Here is a 6626-nt window from a genome sequence, read left to right on the forward strand (position 1 = left end):
CTTCCTGTATTATGGATCTTCTCCTATCAGATTTTCATCCAGCAGGTTCCCATTAGGCAAGAATCTCTTTGTTGCCTCCTCATCTTTGCTGGGTGCTGCTCCAACTAAAGAGCATCCCCTCCTTCTTCCTGGTTTCTGAACGAATTCTAACTTCTCTTCAATGATAAACTCCCAGAACGTTCTACTGTCTGTCTCAGTTCCTCTAAACCCACACCAATGTCTCCTTTCTCTGAATCTTTCTAGGGTTTACAATTTGCACCACATGCTTGGGCTCTTAATTATATATTATTTTGTATTGTTCTCTAATGTTTATGTCGCTCTGATTTATATAATATCTTACTAAAAACACCATATATACAGGAATCACATCATATTTTTTTCTGTGTTTGCCATAACTCTAGATACATATTATTTATCTTTATTACTCTTTCCCCTTTTCTTCAGTACAGCTTTACTTAAATGGTTCCACAGGTCAGAAATACAGATGGCTAACATGGGCAGTGTCATCCACATCCTCTCCTGGGAGAAGAACTGAATAGGACATGAAACTAAGAACATCTTGTAAATTTCCAAGTCACTTAACCTTTTCAAAATGATCTCACTGAACATAATGTCAGATAATACAGAGCTAAAATAATAAAAACGGGTTTTTTTCCTCTGCTCATTTTTCTGTTTGAAAAACATAGAGAAATGAATTATGGGTTCTAAAATCTGAAATGTTTGATTCACCTACTTCAGAAAAATAAGCATATTAAAATGCAATGTTTATTTTAAAATTTGCTGCTAGAAGCATCCAAAATTTAAAATCCAGATGAGTCACAAGTTATCTTTATGTTTAATTCAGGGACCAGAACTAGTCAAAGGTCAATAACAGCTGAGTTGCTACAAATTGATATGCAAAATTGTGTCTCTCTAGCAGTTCATAACTCTCCTTCAAGCAAAACAGTCTCAGGGTAACTCAATTAGCAATGGATTAATTCCATAGTTAGACAGTTAGAATGTAACAGATTTCATTAGGAAAAGCATTGGCTAAAGTGTTAACTATATCCAGTTCTTGCAAAATCATTTGTGATGTACCTTTCTATTTTATCTTGTAATAATTCTTGCACATACACAAGGAGAGGGTAAGACGATTTAAAAGGTTTTATAATGCTAACAGGTGCTTCCTTAACTCTTCCACTTAAGATTGACATTTAATATACTCTTAGGAGGATATAAATTCTATGTTTTATTCCCAAATGATAATTTGACATGTCAGAAGATACAGAAAGGTTTTAATATTTAAGAGCATGTACCTTTGTCACCTCCCACAGTATCTACAAGCCATACAGAGGGACCAGACTCAGGCAATTTCCAGGCTGCAAGCAGGGAGCTGGAGGGCGGGGGGACACTAAACAGAGCCCAAAGTTGAGGAGACAGAGACTGAGTTGGGGGAGGCCTAGATGGTTAGAATTTGCAGGGCCAAGAACAGGAGAGGAGGCACCACGTGGAGAGAGAGCACCTGAGCCCTGGAGGCCTTGCAGTCAGAGCACTGGTTGGCACATGTGTGAAAGGCCAAGGAAAGAACTAACAAAAAGGAGCAGAACAATTTCCAAAGATCACACATGGCTCTGAGTAGTTCCTATTCCCACCAACCTTTAAGGAGCAAAGAAACTCAGCAGCAAAGGAAGATTGTTCAGGGAACTGCTACTTTTCATAAGAGGCCTTGTGAAACTATTTGACTCTGAAAACTATGTGCCTACACAGCTTTGATAAGAACAATTTTTAAAAACACTTATTAGAGCAGCACTATTCACAATAGCCAAAAGGTGGAATCAGCCCAAATGTCCATCAATGAATGAATAAACAAACAAAACTTGGTAGAACCATGCAATAAAATATTATTTAGCCATAAAAAGGAATGAAGGGATAATTTTGGAATGATATCACCAAGATGGAGACATAGGACAATCCTGAATTTCCCTCCTTCCACAGACCAAATGAGTAGCTACACTCAGAGCAGTTCCCTCTGAGAGAAATCAAGAAACTAGCTGAGTAACCCCTACACTTCAGGTGACTGAAAAAGTATCCACATCGAAGCAGGTGGGACAGGCTAAAACACACTTTCACCATAAACCCCACCTCCAGCACAGCCCCTTACAATCAGGAGTGATTCCAGCTTCTTCCTAAGAATTGAAGCGTTTGGACTACTCATATAGCACTCCAACTTTTAAGGCTGCCACCCAAGGGCCCACAAATCATTTACCTCTGAGAGCCAATGGAGCTTGCTATATTCCCAAGATCTATAGCACACAGAGCAGTTCTTAAATGGGTGTGCTGGCACTCCCCATGGCTATCTCCCCAGGCTCAGCACAGAGGAAGCAGACAAAAACGCCCATCTCACAGTTTTTTTCTGGGAGAAATTTGACTGCATATGTCACTAGCTGCTGTCTGAAGTTCTGGCACCTGGTTAGCTAGCATCTAGGTGCTGCCTGGGATTGTCCAAGGAGCCCAAAAGAGCAATTAGGCAAGAAAAAGAATTAAAAGGCATCCAAATCAAACAGGAAGAAGTAAAATTGTTCCTGTTTGCAGATGGAATGATATCATATATGGAAAACCATAAAGTCTCCACCAAAGGAAAAAAAAAAACTGTTTGAAACTAATAAATTCAGTGAAGTGGTAGGGTAGAAAATCAATATACAAAAATCAGTCGCATTTTTTATATATTAACAACAAACTATGGGAAGGAAATTCAGAAAACAATCTCATTTACAATAGCATCAAAAATAAAATAAAATACTTGGGAATAAATTTAACCAAGGAAGCAAAAGATCTGTACACTGAAAACCATAAAACACTGATGAAAGAAACTGAAGAAGACACAAATAAATGGAAAGATATTTAGTGCTCATGGATAGGAAGAATTAATGCTGTTAAAATGTCCATACTACTCAAAGTGATCTACAGGTTCAATTCAATCCTTAGCAAAATTCCAATAGCTTTTTCCACAGAAATAGAAAAAACAATTCTAAAATTGGTATGGAACCGCAAAATACCCCAAATGGACAAAACCATCTTGAAAAAGAACAATGCTGGAGGCATCACAGGGCAAAACAGGATGCAATTAGCATAAAACCAGATACACAGATGGATGGAACAGAACAGTAGAATACGAGACCCCAGAAATAAACCCACAGATACCTGCTCAATTAAATTTTGACAAGCCATGATATCACTCAAAAGTGGAATCTTTTAAAACAAACAAACAAACAAAAAATATATATATCTCAAACTCACATGGGCGCTGGACCATGCCAGGGGCGCGCCGGCCCAGGGCTTCCCTGAGTCCAGGACGGCAAGTTGGAGTCCTCACACCGGCTTGGCTGCGCTTTCCGGCCCCACCTGTTCTGGGACGGAGCCGCGACCCTGGGCGAGAGGCGGCGTCCTCGAAGCTCGGCGAGCAGGCCTGCTGCCGGGTCAGGGAGCACGGTCGCCTGACAGGGAGCAGGGACCCAGGCGGGCGGGCGGGCGCCCTGGACCGCTCTGCGCAGCCGCCTGACGCAGCGAGGGGCGGTGCTCGCCGTAGCGACGCCCCCAGGCCCCACTCGGCCCGGCGGTCACGGTTCTCACAGAAGCCGCGGAGCTCTGCGTGGCGCTTGAGAGCAGATCCTGTCCCGGAGTCTCTGTTCCGTGATGTGAGGGTGAGTGTGGTGGTGGTGGTGTCGGGAGGTCGGACCCGAAGGCCACCTCCCTCTTTCATCATCCTCGCCTGGGGCTGTGGCGCCTTCCTGCTCCCCTGCCTGACGGCCTTGCCGTGTGGTGATGCTTGACGGGGTCTTCTGTCCCCAGAAGAGCCTGAAGCATCTTCTTTGGCCCTAGGTGAGGACAGAGGAGCTGGCTGTGACCTTGGCCCTGTCCTGGATGTCCCAGCCTTGGGCTGAATGGCGGCACCCCTGCTGGGCCTTCCGGTGCTGACCCACCTGCTGGCAGCCCTCTTTGGCACGGCTCATGGGCTGCCGTCACAGGAGCCGGGTGGCTGCCTGGGGGTGGTAAAAGACCTCCCCGAGGGTTGGAGTCTCCCCTCCTACCTCTCTGTGCTTGTGGCGCTGGACACCCTGGGTCTGCTGCTGGTGGTGACTCTGCGGCAGCAGTCGGCCCCAGGCAAGGGCGAGGGGGCCCCCATCCTGCTGCCGCCTTCTAGGGTCTCCTGCTGCTGTTGCTGTCACCGCCAGCTGTACTCACAAGGGGCCCAGGGCCTGGCCTGCAAATGGGAGCCCCAGGAGTGGAGGAAGAGGCCTGGCGTTGCAGGAGCCACCCGGCCAGATGGCAGGCATCACCCCCAGCCCAGACCCTGCAGCCCATCGGTGGTGCCTGTCTGCTGGGCCTGCTGGCCACCACGAACGCTCTGACCAAGAATGGGTTGCCTGTTGTGCAGAGCTGGTTCTGCCCGCCCTACGGACACCTGGCCCACCACTTGGCCGTGGTGCTGGGCAGTGCCGCCTCACCTGCTTCCTGACCATGGGCGTTCTATGCAGGTCCCTGGCAGGGCTGGGCAGTCTCTCTCTGCTGGGCATGCTCTTTGGGGCCTGCCTGATGGTGCTGGCAATCCTGAGCCCCTGCCCACCCGTGGTGGGCACCTCTGCAGGGGTGGTCCTTGTGGTGGTGTTGTAGATTCTGTGTCTGGGCATGTTCTCATACGTGAAGGCGGCTGCCAGTTCCCTGCTGCACGGGGGGGATGGGGAAGTGGGGAGCTGTCGCTGCTGGCGGCAGGCCTGGCCATCCAGGTGGGCTCCCTTTTCAGCACTGTTGTCATATTCCCTCTCACCATCTACCACGCATTCCCCCACAGGAAGAACCATGTGGCCCAATGTGCCTTCTAAACCTGGGCAGGTGGGGACTTTGCTCCACCCCACCTGTCTTCAGATTGGGGCTGCCACAGTGCCTGAGTGCCCACAGCCCAGAGAGGCCCACCCCACACACAGCATTCTGTAGGATGCCTGCGCACTCCACAGGAGAATCTGGGGACCACAGAGCAGGCTCAAAGCCAAAGCCAAGCTGGGGATGTGGACTTGGCCCCGGGCCTGGGATCTGTGTGGGATTTGTACAATAAAGCATTTTTATTCAAAAAAAAGAAAAAATCAAAAGAAGCAGAGTAGAATGGTGGTTGCCAGGTGTTGGGGGTGTGGGGGTGAGGGAAATGAGAAGAGACCGGTGAAGAGTACAAACTTTGTTATAAAGTGAATAAGTTCTGTGGGTCTAATGTATAGCATGGTGACTATAGTTGATTAGACTGTACTGTATATTTTGAAATTTGCTAAGAGAGTAGATCTTAAGTGTTCTCACAAGCACACACAAAAAAGATAAATATATAATGTGATGGAGGTGATGGACATGTTAACTTGATTGTAGGAATTCTTTCACGGTGTATATGGATATGAAATCATCACGTTGTACCCTTTAAATATATTACAATTTTATTTGTCCATTATGCCTCAGTAAAGCTGAAAACAAAAAGGAATGAAATATGATACATGCTATAGTGTGGATGAACCTTGAATACGTAAAACTGAGTGAAAGAAATCAGACACAGAGGGTCACATATTGTATGACTCTATTTATATGAAATATCCAGAAGAGTTAAATCCAGAGATAGAACACAATGGTGGTTGACAGAGGCTGGGGAGAGGAAGGAATGGGGAGAAACTGTTTAATGGATAGGGGTTTTACTCTGGAGTGATGGAAATGTTTTGGAACTAGATAGAGGTGGTGGTTTCACAACATTGTGATTGTGCTAAATGCCACCAAATTGTTCACTTTAAAATGATTCTTTTTATGTTATGTGAATTTCATGTTCATAACTTATTTTTAAAGAGCACTTATTAGACAAAAATAGCAGATGGCATATGTAATCAAGCTTTAGATGTGAATTGCCAATTAGTTGAGCTCTAATTAAGCTTTGTAATAACTAACACAATATATTTTCTCCAGAAATCTTGATGGAAAGACTTTCAAAAGATTAGATCCACAGTGAATGGCAGTCATCATTGCCCAAATATTAACATAACAAGAAAAGTTGCTAATTTGTTTGCAATTTACTGAAGAAGCAAACATTGTCAAGATAGTGGGGAGGATTTGTTGATGCTGAATCTCTGCCACATTTGTACAGGGAAGCCTTAAAGCACCTCTGTCTTTTAAACAAAATATAAATTGCTTTTTGATTCAACACTGCTAGCCTAACAAGTGGGAAATTTCTCCTATTTTAAATTCAGCTGAAGATGAGAATTATATCTAAGTGTATAATGAATGAGAGTTATTTAGAAACATGAATGTAAATGTTCTGTGGCTTATGGTCAGTCCTTTGTTTTCAACAGCTTATGCATTCGGCTTCTCTAGCTTGTATTTGTATTCTGATTGTGAAGATTATTTCTGAATATTTGTTTCACATATTGCAATGCCTTTTGACATTGGAAAACCTGGAAGATATGATTACTTTGGGTTTGGCTTTCTTTTGTTTGAATGCAAATCAAAATGACATGGAAACATCACAAGTGTTTTTGCAATTTACACTTTAACAGGAAAAAATCAAACATTAGTTTCTTCCTTTGGATTTCAATAGGAGGCAACATGATACGGAGTTAGGGAGTCAG

General features: G+C 44.6%; 1 pseudogene across 1 annotated transcript; it reads left to right on the forward strand.

The window, feature by feature from the left end:
* The first annotated feature begins 3819 nt into the window (after window positions 1-3819).
* On the forward strand, window positions 3820-4971 carry LOC308629529 (solute carrier family 52, riboflavin transporter, member 2-like; annotated as a pseudogene). The gene is made up of 2 exons: window positions 3820-4073; window positions 4181-4971. The product of its transcript is annotated as a solute carrier family 52, riboflavin transporter, member 2-like (transcript).
* The last annotated feature ends 1655 nt before the right edge of the window (window positions 4972-6626 follow it).

The sequence above is a fragment of the Mesoplodon bidens genome, assembly GCF_964165515.1.
Source record: "Mesoplodon bidens genome assembly, chromosome: 2".
Lineage (NCBI taxonomy): Eukaryota > Metazoa > Chordata > Mammalia > Artiodactyla > Ziphiidae > Mesoplodon > Mesoplodon bidens.